The following is an 18572-nucleotide window of genomic DNA, read 5'->3' as shown; positions in this document are numbered from 1 at the left end:
ACTTTTGGGCTTCCGTGTCGCAATGGTTAGCGCGTTCGGCTGTTAACCAATAGGTTGGTGGTTCGAGCCCATCCGGGAGCGGTGTTGTGAGGTCTCAGACGTGACGTAAAAAGTCAAGGTTTTTACACAATACCTGACGAGCATTTAATTTTTGGGCTTCCGTGGCACAATGGTTTGCGCGTTCAGCTGTTAATCGAAAGGTTGGTGGTTCGAGCCCACCCGGGAGAGGTGTTGTGGGGTCTCAAATGTAACGTAGAAAGCCAAAGTTTTTCCACAATACCTGACAACAATTTAATTTCTGAGCTTCCGTGGCTCAATGGTTAGCGCGTTCGGCTGTTAACCAATAGGTTGGTGGTTCGAGCCCATCCGGGAGCGGTGTCGTGAGGTCTCAGATGTGACGTAAAAAGTCAAGGTTTTTACACAATACCTGACGAGCATTTAACTTTTGGGCTTCCGTGGCGCAATGGTTAGCGCGTTCGGCTGTTAACCAATAGGTTGGTGGTTCGAGCCCATCCGGGAGCGGTGTTGTGAGGTCTCAGATGTGACGTAAAAAGTCAAGGTTTTCCACAATACCTGACAACCATTTAATTTCTGAGCTTCCGTGGCTCAATGGTTAGCGCGTTCGGCTGTTAACCAATAGGTTGGTGGTTCGAGCCCACCCGGGAGCGGTGTTGTGGGATCTGAAATGTAACGTAGAAAGCCAAAGTTTTTGCACAATAAATGACGACCATTTAATTTTTGGGCTTCCGTGGCGCAATGGTTAGCGCGTTCGGCTGTTAACCAATAGGTTGGTGGTTCGAGCCCACCCGGGAGCGGTGTCGTGAGGTCTCAGATGTGACGTAAATAGTCAAGGTTTTTACACAATACCTGACGAGCATTTAACTTTTGGGCTTCCGTGTCGCAATGGTTAGCGCGTTCGGCTGTTAACCAATAGGTTGGTGGTTCGAGCCCATCCGGGAGCGGTGTTGTGAGGTCTCAGATGTGACGTAAAAAGTCAAGGTTTTTACACAATACCTAACGAGCATTTAACTTTTGGGCTTCCGTGGCACAATGGTTAGCGCGTTCAGCTGTTAATCGAAAGGTTGGTGGTTCGAGCCCACCCGGGAGAGGTGTTGTGGGGTCTCAAATGTAACGTAGAAAGCCAAAGTTTTTCCACAATACCTGACAACAGTTTAATTTCTGAGCTTCCGTGGCTCAATGGTTAGCGCGTTCGGCTGTTAACCAATTGGTTGGTGGTTCGAGCCCATCCGGGAGCGGTGTTGTGAGGTCTCAGATGTGACGTAAAAAGTCAAGGTTTTTACACAATACCTGACGAGCATTTAATTTTTGGGCTTCCGTGGCACAATGGTTAGCACGTTCAGCTGTTAATCGAAAGGTTGGTGGTTCGAGCCCACCCGGGAGAGGTGTTGTGGGGTCTCAAATGTAACGTAGAAAGCCAAAGTTTTTCCACAATACCTGACAACAATTTAATTTCTGAGCTTCCGTGGCTCAATGGTTAGCGCGTTCGGCTGTTAACCAATAGGTTGGTGGTTCGACCCCATCCGGGAGCGGTGTTGTGAGGTCTCAGATGTGACGTAAGAAGTCAAGGTTTTTCCACAACACCTGACAACCATTTAATTTCTGAGCTTCCGTGGCTCAATGGTTAGCGCGTTCGGCTGTTAACCAATAGGTTGGTGGTTCGAGCCCATCCGGGAGCGGTGTTGTGAGGTCTCAGATGTGACGTAAAAAGTCAAGGTTTTTACACAATACCTAACGAGCATTTAGCTTTTGGGCTTCCGTGGCACAATGGTTAGCGCGTTCAGCTGTTAATCGAAAGGTTGGTGGTTCGAGCCCACCCGGGAGAGGTGTTGTGGGTCTCAAATGTAACGTAGAAAGCCAAAGTTTTTCCACAATACCTGACAACAATTTAATTTCTGAGCTTCCGTGGCTCAATGGTTAGCGCGTTCGGCTGTTAACCAATAGGTTGGTGGTTCGACCCCATCCGGGAGCGGTGTTGTGAGGTCTCAGATGTGACGTAAAAAGTCAAGGTTTTTACACAATACCTGACGAGCATTTAACTTTTGGGCTTCCGTGGCGCAATGGTTAGCGCGTTCGGCTGTTAACCAATAGGTTGGTGGTTCGAGCCCATCCGGGAGCGGTGTTGTGAGGTCTCAGATGTGACGTAAGAAGTCAAGGTTTTTACACAATACCTGACGAGTATTTAACTTTTGGGCTTCCGTGGCGCAATGGTTAGCGCGTTCGGCTGTTAATCAATAGGTTGGTGGTTCGAGCCCATCCGGGAGCGGTGTTGTGAGGTCTCAGATGTGACGTAAAAAGTCAAGGTTTTTACACAATACCTGACGAGCATTTAATTTTTGGGATTCCGTGGCGCAATGGTTAGCGCGTTCAGCTGTTAATCGAAAGGTTAGTGGTTCGAGCCCACGCGGGAGAGGTGTTGTGGGGTCTCAAATGTAACGTAGAAAGCCAAAGTTTTTCCACAACACCTGACAACCATTTAATTTCTGAGCTTCCGTGGCTCAATGGTTAGCGCGTTCGGCTGTTAACCAATAGGTTGGTGGTTCGAGCCCATCCGGGAGCGGTGTTGTGAGGTCTCAGATGTGACGTAAAAAGTCAAGGTTTTTACACAATACCTGACGAGCATTTAACTTTTGGGCTTCCGTGGCGCAATGATTAGCGCGTTCGGCGGTTAACCAATAGGTTGGTGGTTCGAGCCCATCCGGGAGCGGTGTTGTGAGGTCTCAGATGTGACGTAAGATGTCAAGGTTTTTACACAATACCTGACGAGTATTTAACTTTTGGGCTTCCGTGGCGCAATGGTTAGCGCGTTCGGCTGTTAACCAATAGGTTGGTGGTTCGAGCCCATCCGGGAGCGGTGTTGTGAGTTCTCAGATGTGACGTAAAAAGTCAAGTTTTTTGCACAATACCTGACGAGCATTTAGCTTTTGGGCTTCCGTGGCGCAATGGTTAGCGCGTTCGGCTGTTAAGCAATAGGTTGGTGGTTCGAGCCCATCCGGGAGCGGTGTTGTGAGGTCTCAGATGTGACGTAAAAAGTCAAGGTTTTTACACAATACCTGACGAGAATTAAATTTTGGGCTTCCTTGGCGCAATGGTTAGAGCGTTCGGCTGTTAACCAATAGGTTGGTGGTTCGAGCCCACCCGGGAGCGGTGTTGTGGGATCTGAAATGTAACGTAGAAAGCCAAAGTTTTTGCACAATAAATGACGACCATTTAATTTTTGGGCTTCCGTGGCGCAATGGTTAGCGCGTTCGGCTGTTAACCAATAGGTTGGTGGTTCGACCCCATCCGGGAGCGGTGTTGTGAGGTCTCAGATGTGACGTAAAATGTCAAGGTTAGAAAGATGAAGGTTAATTTGTCTCACTTAATTTAAATTCGAATTTTTAACTAGCACTCTCGGCAACGGTTCTCGTCCGATCGCCGACGTTAGCAGCGTCGAGCGCAGTCAGTACTTGGGAATACTGCGTGCCGTTGGTTTTTCACTTTTGTTTCCTCTATTAAATTCCACCCGATTTGAAAAAAGCACACATATCTTCTTTTTGTTATTGTTTTATAAAGATGAAAGTTAATTAAATTCAAATTATTAACTTGCACTCTCGGCAACGGCCATATCACGCTGAATACACCGGTGTTCGTCCGAAAACCGAAGTTAAGCAGCGTCGAGCGTAGTCACTACTTGGGAGGGAGACCACTTAGGTACACTGCGTGCCGTTGGCTTTTTCACTTTTTTTTCCTCTTTTAAATTCCAATAGATTTGAAAAGAGCAAACTTATTTTCTTTTTGTTATTGTTTTAAAAAGATGATGGTTAATTTGTCTCACTTAATTTAAATTCGAATTATTAACTAGCACTCTCGGCAACGACCATATCACGCTGAATACAGCGGTTCTCGTCCGATCACCGAAGTTAAGCAGCGTCGAGCGCAGTCAGTACTTGCGATGGAGACCACTTAGGAACACTGCGAGCCGTTGGCTTTTTCACTTTTTTTTCCTCTTTTAAATTTTAATAGATAAGAAAAAAACAAACATATCTTCTTTTTTGTTATATTTTTATAAAGATGAAAGTTAATTAAATTCAAATTATTAACTAGCACTCTCGGCAACGGCCATATCACGCTGAATACACCGGTTCTCGTCCGATAACCGAAGTTAAGCAGCGTCGAGCGCAGTCAGTACTTGGGAGGGAGACCACTTAGGAAAACTGCGTGCCGTTGATTTTTTCACTTTTTTTTCCTCTTATAAATTTTAATAGATATGAAAAAAGCAAACATGTTTTTTTTGTTATTGTTTTAAAATGATGAAGGTTAATTTGTCTCACTTAATTTAAATTCGAATTATTAACAAGCACTCTCGGCAACGGCCATATCACGCTGAAAACACCGGTTTTCGTCCGATCACCGAAGTTAAGCAGCGTCGAGCGCATACAGTACTTGGGAATACTGCGTTCCGTTGGTTTTTCACTTTTGTTTCCTATTTTAAATTCCACCCGATATGAAAGAAGCAAACATATCTTCTTTTTGTTATTGTTTTATAAAGATGAAAGTTAATTAAATTCAAATTATTACCTAGCACTCTCGGCAACGGCCGTATCACGCTGAATACACCGGTTCTCGTCCGATAACCGAAGTTAAGCAGCGTCGAGCGCAGTCAGTACTTGGGAACACTGCATGCCGATGGCTTTTTCACTTTTGTTTCCTCTTAAATTCCACCAGATATGAAAAAACAAACATATCTTCTTATTGTTATTTTTTAAAAAGATGAAGGTTAATTAAGTTCAAATTATTAACTAGCACTCTCGGCAACGGCCATATCACGCTGAATACACCGGTTCTCGTCCGATCACCGAAGTTAAGCAGCGTCGAGCGCAGTCAGTACTTGGGAGGGCGACCACTTAGGAACACTGCGTGCCGTTAGCTTTTTCACTTTTTTTTTCCTCTTTTAAATTCCAATAGATATGAAAAAAGCAAACATATTTTCTTTTTTTTATTGTTTTAAAAAGATGAAGGTTAATTTGTCTCACTTAATTTAAATTCGAATTATTATCTACCACTCTCGGCAACGGCCATATCACGCAGAGAACACCGGTTCTCGTCCGATCGCCGACGTTAGCAGCGTCGAGCGCAGTCAGTACTTGGGAATACTGCGTGCCGTTGGTTTTTCACTTTTGTTTCCTCTTTTAAATTCCACCCGATTTGAAAAAGCACACATATCTTCTTTTTGTTATTGTTTTATAAAGATGAAAGTTAATTAAATTAAAATTATTAACTAGCACTCTCGGCAACGGCCATTTCACGCTGAATACACCGGTTCTCGTCCGATAACTGAAGTTAAGCAGCGTCGAGCGCAGTCACTACTTGGGAGGGAGACCACTTAGGAACACTGCGTGCCGTTGGCTTTTTCACTTTTTTTTCCTCTTTTAAATTTTAATAGATATGAAAAAAGCAAACATATCTTCTTTTTTGTTATTGTTTTATAAAGATGAAAGTTAATTAAATTCACATTATTAACTAGCACTGTCGGCAACGGCCATATCACGCTGAATACACCGGTTCTCGTCCGATAACCGAAGTTAAGCAGCGTCGAGCGCAGTCAGTTCTTGGGAGGGAGACCACTTAGGAACACTGCGTGCCGTTTTTCCACTTTTTTTCCCTCTTATAAATTTTAATAGATATGAAAAAGCAAACATATCTTCTTTTTTGTTATTGTTTTATAAATATGAAAGTTAATTAAATTCAAATTATTAACTAGCACTCTCGGCAACGGCCATATCACGCTGAATACACCGGTTCTCGTCCGATCACCGAAGTTAAGCAGCGTCGAGCGCAGTCAGTACTTGGGAGGGAGACCACTTAGGAACACTGCGTGCCGTTGGGTTTTTCACTTTTTTTCCTCTTTTAAATTTTAATAGATATGAAAAAAGCAAACATGTTTTTTTTGTTATTGTTTTAAAATTATGAAGGTTAATTTGTCTCACTTAATTTAAATTCGAATTATTAACTAGCACTCTCGGCAACGGCCATACACGCTGAAAACACCGGTTCTCGTCCGATCACCGAAGTTAAGCAGCGTCGAGCGCATACAGTACTTGGGAATACTGCGTGCCGTTGGCTTTTTCACTTTTTTTTCCTCTTTTAAATTTTAATAGATATGAAAAAAGCAAACATTTCTTCTTTTTTGTTATTGTTTTATAAAGATGAAAGTTAATTAAATTCAAATTATTAACTAGAACTGTCGGCAACGGCCATATCACGCTGAATACACCGGTTCTCGTCCGATAACCGAAGTTAAGCAGCGTCGAGCGCAGTCAGTTCTTGGGAAGGAGACCACTTAGGAACACTGCGTGCCGTTTTTCCACTTTTTTTCCCTCTTATAAATTTTAATAGATATGAAAAAGCAAACATATCTTCTTTTTTGTTATTGTTTTATAAAGATGAAAGTTAATTAAATTCAAATTATTAACTAGCACTCTCGGCAACGGCCATATCACGCTGAATACACCGGTTCTCGTCCGATCACCGAAGTTAAGCAGCGTCGAGCGCAGTCAGTACTTGGGAGGGAGACCACTTAGGAACACTGCGTGCCGTTGGGTTTTTCACTTTTTTTCCTCTTTTAAATTTTAATAGATATGAAAAAAGCAAACATGTTTTTTTTGTTATTGTTTTAAAATTATGAAGGTTAATTTGTCTCACTTAATTTAAATTCGAATTATTAACTAGCACTCTCGGCAACGGCCATACACGCTGAAAACACCGGTTCTCGTCCGATCACCGAAGTTAAGCAGCGTCGAGCGCATACAGTACTTGGGAATACTGCGTGCCGTTGGCTTTTTCACTTTTGTTTCCTCTTTCAAATTCCACCAGATATGAAAAAAAGCAAACATATCTTCTTTCTGTTATTGTTTTATAAAGATGAAAGTTAATTTAAATCAAATTATTAACTAGCACTATCGGCAACGGCCATAACACGCTGAATTCACCGGTTCTCGTACGATAACCGAAGTTAAGCAGCGTCGTGCGCAGTCAGTATTTGGGAGGGCGACCACTTAGGAACACTGCGTGCCGTTAGCTTTTTCACTTTTTTTTCCTCTTTTAAATTCCAATAGATATGAAAAAAGCAAACATATTTTCTTTTTGTTATTGTTTTAAAAAGATGAAGGTTAATTTGTCTCACTTAATTTAAATTCGAATTATTATCTAGCACTCTCGGCAACGGCCATATCACGCTGAGAACAACGGTTCTCGTCCGATCGCCGACGTTAGCAGCGTCGAGCGCAGTCAGTACTTGGGAATACTGCGTGCCGTTGGCTTTTTCACTTTTGTTTCCTCTTTTAAATTCCACCCGATATGAAAAAAGCAAACATATCTTCTTTTTGTTATTGTTTTATAAAGATGAAAGTTAATTAAATTAAAATTATTAACCAGCACTCTCGGCAACGGCCATATCACGCTGAATACAGCGGTTCTCGTCCGATAACCGATGTTAAGCAGCGTCGAGCGCAGTCACTACTTGGGAGGGAGACCACTTAGGAACACTGCGTGCCGTTGGCTTTTTCACTTTTTTTTCCTCTTTTAAATTCCAATAGATATGAAAAAGCAAACATATCTTCTTTTTGTTATTGTTTTAGAAAGATGAAGGTTAATTTGTCTCACTTAATTTAAATTCGAATTTTTAACTAGCACTCTCGGCAACGGCCATATCACGCTGAGAACACCGGTTCTCGTCCGATCGCCGACGTTAGCAGCGTCGAGCGCAGTCAGTACTTGGGAATATTGCGTGCCGTTGGTTTTTCACTTTTGTTTCCTCTTTTAAGTTCCACCCGATTTGAAAAAAGCACACATATCTTCATTTTGTTATTGTTTTATAAAGATGAAAGTTAATTAAATTCAAATTATTAACTAGCACTCTCGGCAACAGCCATACACGCTGAAAACACCGGTTCTCGTCCGATCACCGAAGTTAAGCAGCGTCGAGCGCATACAGTACTTGGGAATACTGCGTGCCGTTGGCTTTTTCACTTTTGTTTCCTCTTTCAAATTCCACCAGATATGAAAAAAAGCAAACATATCTTCTTTCTGTTATTGTTTTATAAAGATGAAAGTTAATTTAAATCAAATTATTAACTAGCACTATCGGCAACGGCCATAACACGCTGAATTCACCGGTTCTCGTACGATAACCGAAGTTAAGCAGCGTCGTGCGCAGTCAGTATTTGGGAGGGCGACCACTTAGGAACACTGCGTGCCGTTAGCTTTTTCACTTTTTTTTCCTCTTTTAAATTCCAATAGATATGAAAAAAGCAAACATATTTTCTTTTTGTTATTGTTTTAAAAAGATGAAGGTTAATTTGTCTCACTTAATTTAAATTCGAATTATTATCTAGCACTCTCGGCAACGGCCATATCACGCTGAGAACAACGGTTCTCGTCCGATCGCCGACGTTAGCAGCGTCGAGCGCAGTCAGTACTTGGGAATACTGCGTGCCGTTGGCTTTTTCACTTTTGTTTCCTCTTTTAAATTCCACCCGATATGAAAAAAGCAAACATATCTTCTTTTTGTTATTGTTTTATAAAGATGAAAGTTAATCAAATTAAAATTATTAACCAGCACTCTCGGCAACGGCCATATTACGCTGAATACAGCGGTTCTCGTCCGATAATTGATGTTAAGCAGCGTCGAGCGCAGTCACTACTTGGGAGGGAGACCACTTAGGAACACTGCGTGCCGTTGGCTTTTTCACTTTTTTTTCCTCTTTTAAATTTTAATAGATATGAAAAAAGCAAACATGTTTTCATTTTGTTATTGTTTTAAAATGATGAAGGTTAATTTGTCTCACTTAATTTAAATTCGAATTATTAACTAGCACTCTCGGCAACGACCATATCACGCTGAATACAGCGGTTCTCGTCCGATCACCGAAGTTAAGCAGCGTCGAGCGCAGTCAGTACTTGGGAGGGAGACCACTTAGGAACACTGCGTGCCGTTGGCTTTTTCACTTTTTTTTCCTCTTTTAAATTTTAATAGATATGAAAAAAGCAAACATGTTTCTTTGTTATTGTTTTAAAATGATGAAGGTTAATTTGTCTCACTTAATTTAAATTCGAATTATTAACTAGCACTCTCGGCAACGGCCATATCACGCTGAAAACACCGGTTCTCGTCCGATCACCGAAGTTAAGCAGCGTCGAGCGCATACAGTACTTGGGAATACTGCGTGCCGTTGGCTTTTTCACTTTTATTTCCTCTTTCAAATTCCACCAGATATGAAAAAAGCAAACATATCTTCTTTTTGTTATTGTTTTATAAAGATGAAAGTAAATTTAATTCAAATTATTAACTAGCACTCTCGGCAACGGCCATATCACGCTGAGAACACCGGTTCTCGTCCGATCGCCGACGTTAGCAGCGTCGAGCGCAGTCAGTACTTGGGAATACTGCGTGCCGTTGGCTTTTTCACTTTTGTTTCCTCTTTTAAATTCTACCCGATATGAAAAAAGCAAACATATTTTCTTTTTGTTAATGTTTTATAAAGATGAAGGTTAATTTGTCTCACTTAATTTAAATTCGAATTTTTAACTAGCACTCTCGGCAACGGCCATATCACGCTGAATACAGCGGTTCTCGTCCGATCACCGAAGTTAAGCAGCGTCGAGCGCAGTCAGTACTTGGGAGGGAGACCACTTAGGAACACTGCGTGCCGTTGGCTTTTTCACTTTTTTTTCCTCTTTTAAATTTTAATAGATATGAAAAAAGCAAACATGTTTCTTTGTTATTGTTTTAAAATGATGAAGGTTAATTTGTCTCACTTAATTTAAATTCGAATTATTAACTAGCACTCTCGGCAACGGCCATATCACGCTGAAAACACCGGTTCTCGTCCGATCACCGAAGTTAAGCAGCGTCGAGCGCATACAGTACTTGGGAATACTGCGTGCCGTTGGCTTTTTCACTTTTGTTTCCTCTTTCAAATTCCACCAGATATGAAAAAAAGCAAACATATCTTCTTTCTGTTATTGTTTTATAAAGATGAAAGTTAATTTAAATCAAATTATTAACTAGCACTATCGGCAACGGCCATAACACGCTGAATTCACCGGTTCTCGTACGATAACCGAAGTTAAGCAGCGTCGTGCGCAGTCAGTATTTGGGAGGGCGACCACTTAGGAACACTGCGTGCCGTTAGCTTTTTCACTTTTTTTTCCTCTTTTAAATTCCAATAGATATGAAAAAAGCAAACATATTTTCTTTTTGTTATTGTTTTAAAAAGATGAAGGTTAATTTGTCTCACTTAATTTAAATTCGAATTATTATCTAGCACTCTCGGCAACGGCCATATCACGCTGAGAACAACGGTTCTCGTCCGATCGCCGACGTTAGCAGCGTCGAGCGCAGTCAGTACTTGGGAATACTGCGTGCCGTTGGCTTTTTCACTTTTGTTTCCTCTTTTAAATTCCACCCGATATGAAAAAAGCAAACATATCTTCTTTTTGTTATTGTTTTATAAAGATGAAAGTTAATTAAATTAAAATTATTAACCAGCACTCTCGGCAACGGCCATATCACGCTGAATACAGCGGTTCTCGTCCGATAACCGATGTTAAGCAGCGTCGAGCGCAGTCACTACTTGGGAGGGAGACCACTTAGGAACACTGCGTGCCGTTGGCTTTTTCACTTTTTTTTCCTCTTTTAAATTCCAATAGATATGAAAAAGCAAACATATCTTCTTTTTGTTATTGTTTTAGAAAGATGAAGGTTAATTTGTCTCACTTAATTTAAATTCGAATTTTTAACTAGCACTCTCGGCAACGGCCATATCACGCTGAGAACACCGGTTCTCGTCCGATCGCCGACGTTAGCAGCGTCGAGCGCAGTCAGTACTTGGGAATATTGCGTGCCGTTGGTTTTTCACTTTTGTTTCCTCTTTTAAGTTCCACCCGATTTGAAAAAAGCACACATATCTTCATTTTGTTATTGTTTTATAAAGATGAAAGTTAATTAAATTCAAATTATTAACTAGCACTCTCGGCAACAGCCATACACGCTGAAAACACCGGTTCTCGTCCGATCACCGAAGTTAAGCAGCGTCGAGCGCATACAGTACTTGGGAATACTGCGTGCCGTTGGCTTTTTCACTTTTGTTTCCTCTTTCAAATTCCACCAGATATGAAAAAAAGCAAACATATCTTCTTTCTGTTATTGTTTTATAAAGATGAAAGTTAATTTAAATCAAATTATTAACTAGCACTATCGGCAACGGCCATAACACGCTGAATTCACCGGTTCTCGTACGATAACCGAAGTTAAGCAGCGTCGTGCGCAGTCAGTATTTGGGAGGGCGACCACTTAGGAACACTGCGTGCCGTTAGCTTTTTCACTTTTTTTTCCTCTTTTAAATTCCAATAGATATGAAAAAAGCAAACATATTTTCTTTTTGTTATTGTTTTAAAAAGATGAAGGTTAATTTGTCTCACTTAATTTAAATTCGAATTATTATCTAGCACTCTCGGCAACGGCCATATCACGCTGAGAACAACGGTTCTCGTCCGATCGCCGACGTTAGCAGCGTCGAGCGCAGTCAGTACTTGGGAATACTGCGTGCCGTTGGCTTTTTCACTTTTGTTTCCTCTTTTAAATTCCACCCGATATGAAAAAAGCAAACATATCTTCTTTTTGTTATTGTTTTATAAAGATGAAAGTTAATCAAATTAAAATTATTAACCAGCACTCTCGGCAACGGCCATATTACGCTGAATACAGCGGTTCTCGTCCGATAATTGATGTTAAGCAGCGTCGAGCGCAGTCACTACTTGGGAGGGAGACCACTTAGGAACACTGCGTGCCGTTGGCTTTTTCACTTTTTTTTCCTCTTTTAAATTTTAATAGATATGAAAAAAGCAAACATGTTTTCATTTTGTTATTGTTTTAAAATGATGAAGGTTAATTTGTCTCACTTAATTTAAATTCGAATTATTAACTAGCACTCTCGGCAACGACCATATCACGCTGAATACAGCGGTTCTCGTCCGATCACCGAAGTTAAGCAGCGTCGAGCGCAGTCAGTACTTGGGAGGGAGACCACTTAGGAACACTGCGTGCCGTTGGCTTTTTCACTTTTTTTTCCTCTTTTAAATTTTAATAGATATGAAAAAAGCAAACATGTTTCTTTGTTATTGTTTTAAAATGATGAAGGTTAATTTGTCTCACTTAATTTAAATTCGAATTATTAACTAGCACTCTCGGCAACGGCCATATCACGCTGAAAACACCGGTTCTCGTCCGATCACCGAAGTTAAGCAGCGTCGAGCGCATACAGTACTTGGGAATACTGCGTGCCGTTGGCTTTTTCACTTTTATTTCCTCTTTCAAATTCCACCAGATATGAAAAAAGCAAACATATCTTCTTTTTGTTATTGTTTTATAAAGATGAAAGTAAATTTAATTCAAATTATTAACTAGCACTCTCGGCAACGGCCATATCACGCTGAGAACACCGGTTGTCATCCGATCGCCGACGTTAGCAGCGTCGAGCGCAGTCAGTACTTGGGAATACTGCGTGCCGTTGGCTTTTTCACTTTTGTTTCCTCTTTTAAATTCTACCCGATATGAAAAAAGCAAACATATTTTCTTTTTGTTAATGTTTTATAAAGATGAAGGTTAATTTGTCTCACTTAATTTAAATTCGAATTTTTAACTAGCACTCTCGGCAACGGCCATATCACGTTGAGAACACCGGTTCTCGTCCGATCGCCCTGGTAGCAGCGTCGAGCGCAGTCAGTACTTGGGAATACTGCGTGCCGTTGGTTTTTCACTTTTGTTTCCTCTTTTAAATTCCACCCGAATTGAAAAAAGCACACATATCTTCTTTTTGTTATTGTTTTATAAAGATGTAAGTTAATTTAATTCAAATTATTAACTAGCACTATCGGCAACGGCCATAACACGCTGAATACACCGGTTCTCGTACGATAACCGAAGTTAAGCAGCGTCGAGCGCAGTCAGTATTTGGGAGGGCGACCACTTAGGAACACTGCGTGCCGTTAGCTTTTTCACTTTTTTTTCCTCTTTTAAATTCCAATAGATATGAAAAAGCAAACATATCTTCTTTTTGTTATTGTTTTAGAAAGATGAAGGTTAATTTGTCTCACTTAATTTAAATTCGAATTTTTAACTAGCACTCTCGGCAACGGCCATATCACGCTGAGAACACCGGTTCTCGTCCGATCGCCGACGTTAGCAGCGTCGAGCGCAGTCAGTACTTGGGAATATTGCGTGCCGTTGGTTTTTCACTTTTGTTTCCTCTTTTAAATTCCACCCGATTTGAAAAAAGCACACATATCTTCATTTTGTTATTGTTTTATAAAGATGAAAGTTAATTAAATTCAAATTATTAACTAGCACTCTCGGCAACGGCCATATCACGCTGAATACACCGGTTCTCGTCCGATAACCGAAGTTAAGCAGCGTCGAGCGCAGTCACTACTTGGGAGGGAGACCACTTAGGAACACTGCGTGCCGTTGGCTTTTTCACTTTTTTTTCCTCTTTTAAATTCCAATAGATTTGAAAAAAGCAAACTTATTTTCTTTTTGTTATTGTTTTAAAAAGATGATGGTTAATTTGTCTCACTTAATTTAAATTCGAATTATTACCTAGCACTCTCGGCAACGGCCATATCACGCTGAATACACCGGTTCTTGTCCGATAACCGAAGTTAAGCAGCGTCGAGCGCATACAGTACTTGGGAATACTGCGTGCCGTCGGATTTTTCACTTTTGTTTCCTCTTTCAAATTCCACCAAATATGAAAAAAGCAAACATATCTTCTTTTTGTTATTGTTTTATAAAGATGAAAGTTAATTTAATTCAAATTATTAACTAGCACTCTCGAGAAACGGCCATAACACGCTGAATACACCGGTTCTCGTCCGATAACCGAAGTTAAGAAGCGTCGAGCGCAGTCAGTCCTTGGGAGGGAGACCACTTTGAGTATTTCTTCACTATTTTCAAATATAACCACTGAAACCATTATTTTTATACCTTTTGCTTTAATTCAAGCAAATGTAACGATATTCATTCAAAAAACTGTTAAAATTCAATTTTTCAATAAGAAATCGTTGTCACGGATTTTGTATCTTGAAGAAGAAAAACATGCGATTTTTTCGGTACACTTTTGAATGCATTTTTTTCTGGAGAAATGTTTGACCGAATTCAGCTTAATTCCCTATAAAACACCCATAAAAAGTGATTTCATCTCGATTGAACATAATTAAAAATTTACCTCGATTTTTAATAACATTTTCAAAATCGGCGTTTCACGGCCAAAGAAGCATATTTTGAGTAGTTCTTCTCTATTTTCAAATATATTCATTGAGTCCATTATTTTTATACTTTTTGCTTTAATTCAAGCAATGTAACGATATTCATTCAAAAAACTGTTAAAATTCAATTTTCAATAAGAAATCGTATTCACGGATTTTGTGTCTTGAAGAAGAAAAACATGCGATTTTTTCGGTACTTTTTTGAATGCATTTTTTTCTGGAGAAATTTTTGACCGAATTCAGCTTAATTCAATATAAAACACTCATTAAAAGTGATTTCATCTCGATTGAACAATAAATAAAAATGTACCTAAATTTTTGATAACATTTTCAAAATCGACGTAACTCGGCCAAAGAAAAACATTTTGAGTATTTCTTCACTATTTTCAAATATAACCACTGAAACCATTATTTTTGTAATTTTTGCGTTAATTCAAGCAAATGTAACGATATTCATTCAACAACCTGTTAAAATTCAATTTTAAATAAGAAATCGTTGTCACGGATTTTGTATCTTGAAGAGAAAAAACATGCGATTTTTTCGGTACACTTTTAAATGCATTTTTTTCTGGAGAAATGTTTGACCGAATTCAGCTTAATTCCCTATAAAACACTCATTAAAAGTGATTTCATCTCGATTGAACAATAATTAAAAATGTACCTCGATTTTTAATAACATTTTCAAAATCGACGTTTCACCGCCAACGAAGCATATTTTGAGTATTTCTTCACTATTTACAAATATATTCACTGAAACCATTATTTTTATACTTTTTGCTTTAATTCAAGCAAATGTAACGATATTCAATCAAAAAACTGTTAAAATTAAATTTTTCAATAAGAAATCGTTGTCACGGATTTTGTATCTAGAAGAAGAAAAACATGCGATTTTTTCGGTACTTTTTTGAATGCATTTTTTTCTGGAGAAATTTTTGACCGAATTCTGTTTAATTCCCTATAAAACACTCATTGAAAGTGATTTCATCTCGATTGAACAATAATTAAAAATTTACCTCGATTTTTAATAACATTTTAAAAATCGACGTTTCACGGCCAAAGAAGCATACTTTGAGTATTTCTTCACTATTTTCAAATATGTTCACTGAAACCATTATTTTTATACTTTTTGCTTTAATTCAAGCAAATGTAACGATATTCAATCAAAAAACTGTTAAAATTAAATTTTTCAATAAGAAGTCGTTGTCACGGATTTTGTGTCTTGAAGAAGAAAAACATGCGATTTTTTCGGTACTTTTTTGAATGCATTTTTTTCTGGAGAAATTTTTGACCGAATTCAGCTTAATTCCCTATAAAACACTCATTAAAAGTGATTTCATCTCGATTGAACAATAAATAAAAATGTACCTCGATTTTTAAAAACATTTTCAAAATCGACGTAACTCGGCCAAAGAAAAACATTTTGAGTATTTCTTCACTATTTTCAAATATAACCACTGAAAACATTATTTTTGTAATTTTTGCGTTAATTCAAGCAAATGTAACGATATTCATTCAACAACCTGTTAAAATTCAATTTTAAATAAGAAATCGTTGTCACGGATTTTGTATCTTGAAGAGAAAAAACATGCGATTTTTTCGGTACACTTTTAAATGCATTTTTTTCTGGAGAAATGTTTGACCGAATACAGCTTAATTCCCTCTAAAACACTCAATAAAAGTGATTTCATCTCGATTGAACAATAATTAAAAATGTACCTCGATTTTTAATAACATTTTCAAAATCGACGTTTCACCGCCAACGAAGCATATTTTGAGTATTTCTTCACTATTTACAAATATATTCACTGAAACCATTATTTTTATACTTTTTGCTTTAATTCAAGCAAGTGTAACGATATTCAATCAAAAAACTGTTAAAATTAAATTTTTCAATAAGAAATCGTTGTCACGTATTTTGTATCTTGAAGAAGAAAAACATGCGATTTTTTCGGTACTTTTTTGAATGCATTTTTTTCTGGAGAAATTTTTGACCGAATTCTGTTTAATTCCCTATAAAACACTCATTGAAAGTGATTTCATCTCGATTGAACAATAATTAAAAATTTACCTCGATTTTTAATAACATTTTCAAAATCGACGTTTCACGGCCAAAGAAGCATACTTTGAGTATTTCTTCACTATTTTCAAATATGTTCACTGAAACCATTATTTTTATACCTTTTGCTTTAATTCAAGCAAATGTAACGATATTCAATCAAAAAAACTGTTAAAATTAAATTTTTCAATAAGAAATCGTTGTCACGGATTTTGTATCTTGAAGAAGAAAAACATTCGATTTTTTCGGTACTTTTTTGAATGCATTTTTTTCTGGAGAAATTTTTGACCGAATTCAGCTTAATTCCCAATAAAACACTCATTAAAAGTGATTTCATCTCGATTGAACAATAAATAAAAATGTACCTCGATTTTTAATAACATTTTCAAAATCGACGTTTCACGGCCAAAGAAGCATATTTTGAGTATTTCTTCACTATTTTCAAAAATAACCACTGAAACCATTATTTTTATACTTTTTGCTTTAATTCAAGCAAATGTAACGATATTCATTCAAAAAACTGTTAAAATTCAATTTTTCAATAAGAAATCGTTGTCACGGATTTTGTATCTTGAAGAAGAAAAACATGCGATTTTTTCGGTACACTTTTGAATGCATTTTTTTCTGGAGAAATGTTTGACCGAATTCTGTTTAATTCCCTATAAAACACTCATTGAAGGTGATTTCATCTCGATTGAACAATAATTAAAAATGTACCTCGATTTTTAATAACATTTTCAAAATCGACGTTTCACCGCCAACGAAGCATATTTTGAGTATTTCTTCACTATTTACAAATATATTCACTGAAACCATTATTTTTATACTTTTTGCTTTAATTCAAGCAAATGTAACGATATTCAATCAAAAAACTGTTAAAATTCAATTTTTCAATAAGAAATCGTTGTCACGGATTTTGTATCTTGAAGAAGAAAAACATGCGATTTTTTCGGTACACTTTTGAATGCATTTTTTTCTGGAGAAATGTTTGACCGAATTCAGCTTAATTCCCTATAAAACACCCATAAAAAGTGATTTCATCTCGATTGAACATAATTAAAAATTTACCTCGATTTTTAATAACATTTTCAAAATCGGCGTTTCACGGCCAAAGAAGCATATTTTGAGTAGTTCTTCTCTATTTTCAAATATATTCATTGAGTCCATTATTTTTATACTTTTTGCTTTAATTCAAGCAATGTAACGATATTCATTCAAAAAACTGTTAAAATTCAATTTTCAATAAGAAATCGTTGTCACGGATTTTGTATCTTGAAGAAGAAAAACATGCGATTTTTTCGGTACACTTTTGAATGCATTTTTTTCTGGAGAAATGTTTGACCGAATTCAGCTTAATTCCCTATAAAACACTCATTAAAAGTGATTTCATCTCGATTGAACAATAATTAAAAATGTACCTCGATTTTTAATAACATTTTCAAAATCGACGTTTCACCGCCAACGAAGCATATTTTGAGTATTTCTTCACTATTTACAAATATATTCACTGAAACCATTATTTTTATACTTTTTGCTTTAATTCAAGCAAATGTAACGATATTCAATCAAAAAACTGTTAAAATTAAATTTTTCAATAAGAAATCGTTGTCACGGATTTTGTATCTAGAAGAAGAAAAACATGCGATTTTTTCGGTACTTTTTTGAATGCATTTTTTTCTGGAGAAATTTTTGACCGAATTCTGTTTAATTCCCTATAAAACACTCATTGAAAGTGATTTCATCTCGATTGAACAATAATTAAAAATTTACCTCGATTTTTAATAACATTTTAAAAATCGACGTTTCACGGCCAAAGAAGCATACTTTGAGTATTTCTTCACTATTTTCAAATATGTTCACTGAAACCATTATTTTTATACTTTTTGCTTTAATTCAAGCAAATGTAACGATATTCAATCAAAAAACTGTTAAAATTAAATTTTTCAATAAGAAGTCGTTGTCACGGATTTTGTGTCTTGAAGAAGAAAAACATGCGATTTTTTCGGTACTTTTTTGAATGCATTTTTTTCTGGAGAAATTTTTGACCGAATTCAGCTTAATTCCCTATAAAACACTCATTAAAAGTGATTTCATCTCGATTGAACAATAAATAAAAATGTACCTCGATTTTTAAAAACATTTTCAAAATCGACGTAACTCGGCCAAAGAAAAACATTTTGAGTATTTCTTC

At 37.7% G+C, this 18572-nt stretch overlaps 4 non-coding genes and 21 pseudogenes across 4 annotated transcripts; all 25 read left to right on the top strand.

Annotated features, from left to right (window-relative positions):
- The first annotated feature begins 3613 nt into the window (after nt 1-3613).
- LOC149701610 (5S ribosomal RNA) lies at nt 3614-3732 on the top strand (annotated as a pseudogene).
- Nucleotides 3733-3869: 137 nt separating this feature from the next.
- LOC149701609 (5S ribosomal RNA) lies at nt 3870-3988 on the top strand (annotated as a pseudogene).
- A 123-nt stretch (nt 3989-4111) lies between these two features.
- On the top strand, nt 4112-4230 carry LOC149701608 (5S ribosomal RNA; annotated as a pseudogene).
- Nucleotides 4231-4810: 580 nt separating this feature from the next.
- On the top strand, nt 4811-4929 carry LOC149701607 (5S ribosomal RNA). Its single transcript, XR_016382337.1, has one exon. It is a non-coding gene; the product is annotated as a 5S ribosomal RNA (ribosomal RNA).
- Nucleotides 4930-5289: 360 nt separating this feature from the next.
- On the top strand, nt 5290-5408 carry LOC149701606 (5S ribosomal RNA; annotated as a pseudogene).
- A 123-nt stretch (nt 5409-5531) lies between these two features.
- LOC149701605 (5S ribosomal RNA) lies at nt 5532-5650 on the top strand (annotated as a pseudogene).
- A 118-nt stretch (nt 5651-5768) lies between these two features.
- Nucleotides 5769-5887, top strand: LOC149701604 (5S ribosomal RNA). Its single transcript, XR_016382251.1, has one exon. It is a non-coding gene; the product is annotated as a 5S ribosomal RNA (ribosomal RNA).
- Nucleotides 5888-6246: 359 nt separating this feature from the next.
- On the top strand, nt 6247-6365 carry LOC149701603 (5S ribosomal RNA; annotated as a pseudogene).
- Nucleotides 6366-6483: 118 nt separating this feature from the next.
- Nucleotides 6484-6602, top strand: LOC149701602 (5S ribosomal RNA). The gene has a single exon (XR_016382250.1). It is a non-coding gene; the product is annotated as a 5S ribosomal RNA (ribosomal RNA).
- A 359-nt stretch (nt 6603-6961) lies between these two features.
- Nucleotides 6962-7080, top strand: LOC149701601 (5S ribosomal RNA; annotated as a pseudogene).
- Nucleotides 7081-7441: 361 nt separating this feature from the next.
- LOC149701600 (5S ribosomal RNA) lies at nt 7442-7560 on the top strand (annotated as a pseudogene).
- Nucleotides 7561-8144: 584 nt separating this feature from the next.
- On the top strand, nt 8145-8263 carry LOC149701599 (5S ribosomal RNA; annotated as a pseudogene).
- Nucleotides 8264-8624: 361 nt separating this feature from the next.
- LOC149701598 (5S ribosomal RNA) lies at nt 8625-8743 on the top strand (annotated as a pseudogene).
- A 137-nt stretch (nt 8744-8880) lies between these two features.
- On the top strand, nt 8881-8999 carry LOC149701597 (5S ribosomal RNA; annotated as a pseudogene).
- Nucleotides 9000-9133: 134 nt separating this feature from the next.
- LOC149701596 (5S ribosomal RNA) lies at nt 9134-9236 on the top strand (annotated as a pseudogene).
- Nucleotides 9237-9597: 361 nt separating this feature from the next.
- LOC149701595 (5S ribosomal RNA) lies at nt 9598-9716 on the top strand. The gene has a single exon (XR_016382382.1). It is a non-coding gene; the product is annotated as a 5S ribosomal RNA (ribosomal RNA).
- Nucleotides 9717-9850: 134 nt separating this feature from the next.
- Nucleotides 9851-9953, top strand: LOC149701594 (5S ribosomal RNA; annotated as a pseudogene).
- Nucleotides 9954-10076: 123 nt separating this feature from the next.
- LOC149701593 (5S ribosomal RNA) lies at nt 10077-10195 on the top strand (annotated as a pseudogene).
- Nucleotides 10196-10556: 361 nt separating this feature from the next.
- Nucleotides 10557-10675, top strand: LOC149701592 (5S ribosomal RNA; annotated as a pseudogene).
- Nucleotides 10676-11259: 584 nt separating this feature from the next.
- Nucleotides 11260-11378, top strand: LOC149701591 (5S ribosomal RNA; annotated as a pseudogene).
- A 361-nt stretch (nt 11379-11739) lies between these two features.
- LOC149701590 (5S ribosomal RNA) lies at nt 11740-11858 on the top strand (annotated as a pseudogene).
- Nucleotides 11859-11995: 137 nt separating this feature from the next.
- LOC149701589 (5S ribosomal RNA) lies at nt 11996-12114 on the top strand (annotated as a pseudogene).
- A 134-nt stretch (nt 12115-12248) lies between these two features.
- LOC149701588 (5S ribosomal RNA) lies at nt 12249-12351 on the top strand (annotated as a pseudogene).
- Nucleotides 12352-12934: 583 nt separating this feature from the next.
- LOC149701587 (5S ribosomal RNA) lies at nt 12935-13053 on the top strand (annotated as a pseudogene).
- Nucleotides 13054-13412: 359 nt separating this feature from the next.
- Nucleotides 13413-13531, top strand: LOC149701586 (5S ribosomal RNA; annotated as a pseudogene).
- The last annotated feature ends 5041 nt before the right edge of the window (nt 13532-18572 follow it).

This window comes from Phalangium opilio, unplaced genomic scaffold, assembly GCF_054372755.1.
Source record: "Phalangium opilio isolate 3A_F unplaced genomic scaffold, DU_Popi_V2 ptg000019l_1, whole genome shotgun sequence".
Taxonomy (NCBI): domain Eukaryota; kingdom Metazoa; phylum Arthropoda; class Arachnida; order Opiliones; family Phalangiidae; genus Phalangium; species Phalangium opilio.
This window is presented reverse-complemented; position numbering and strand designations above follow the sequence as displayed.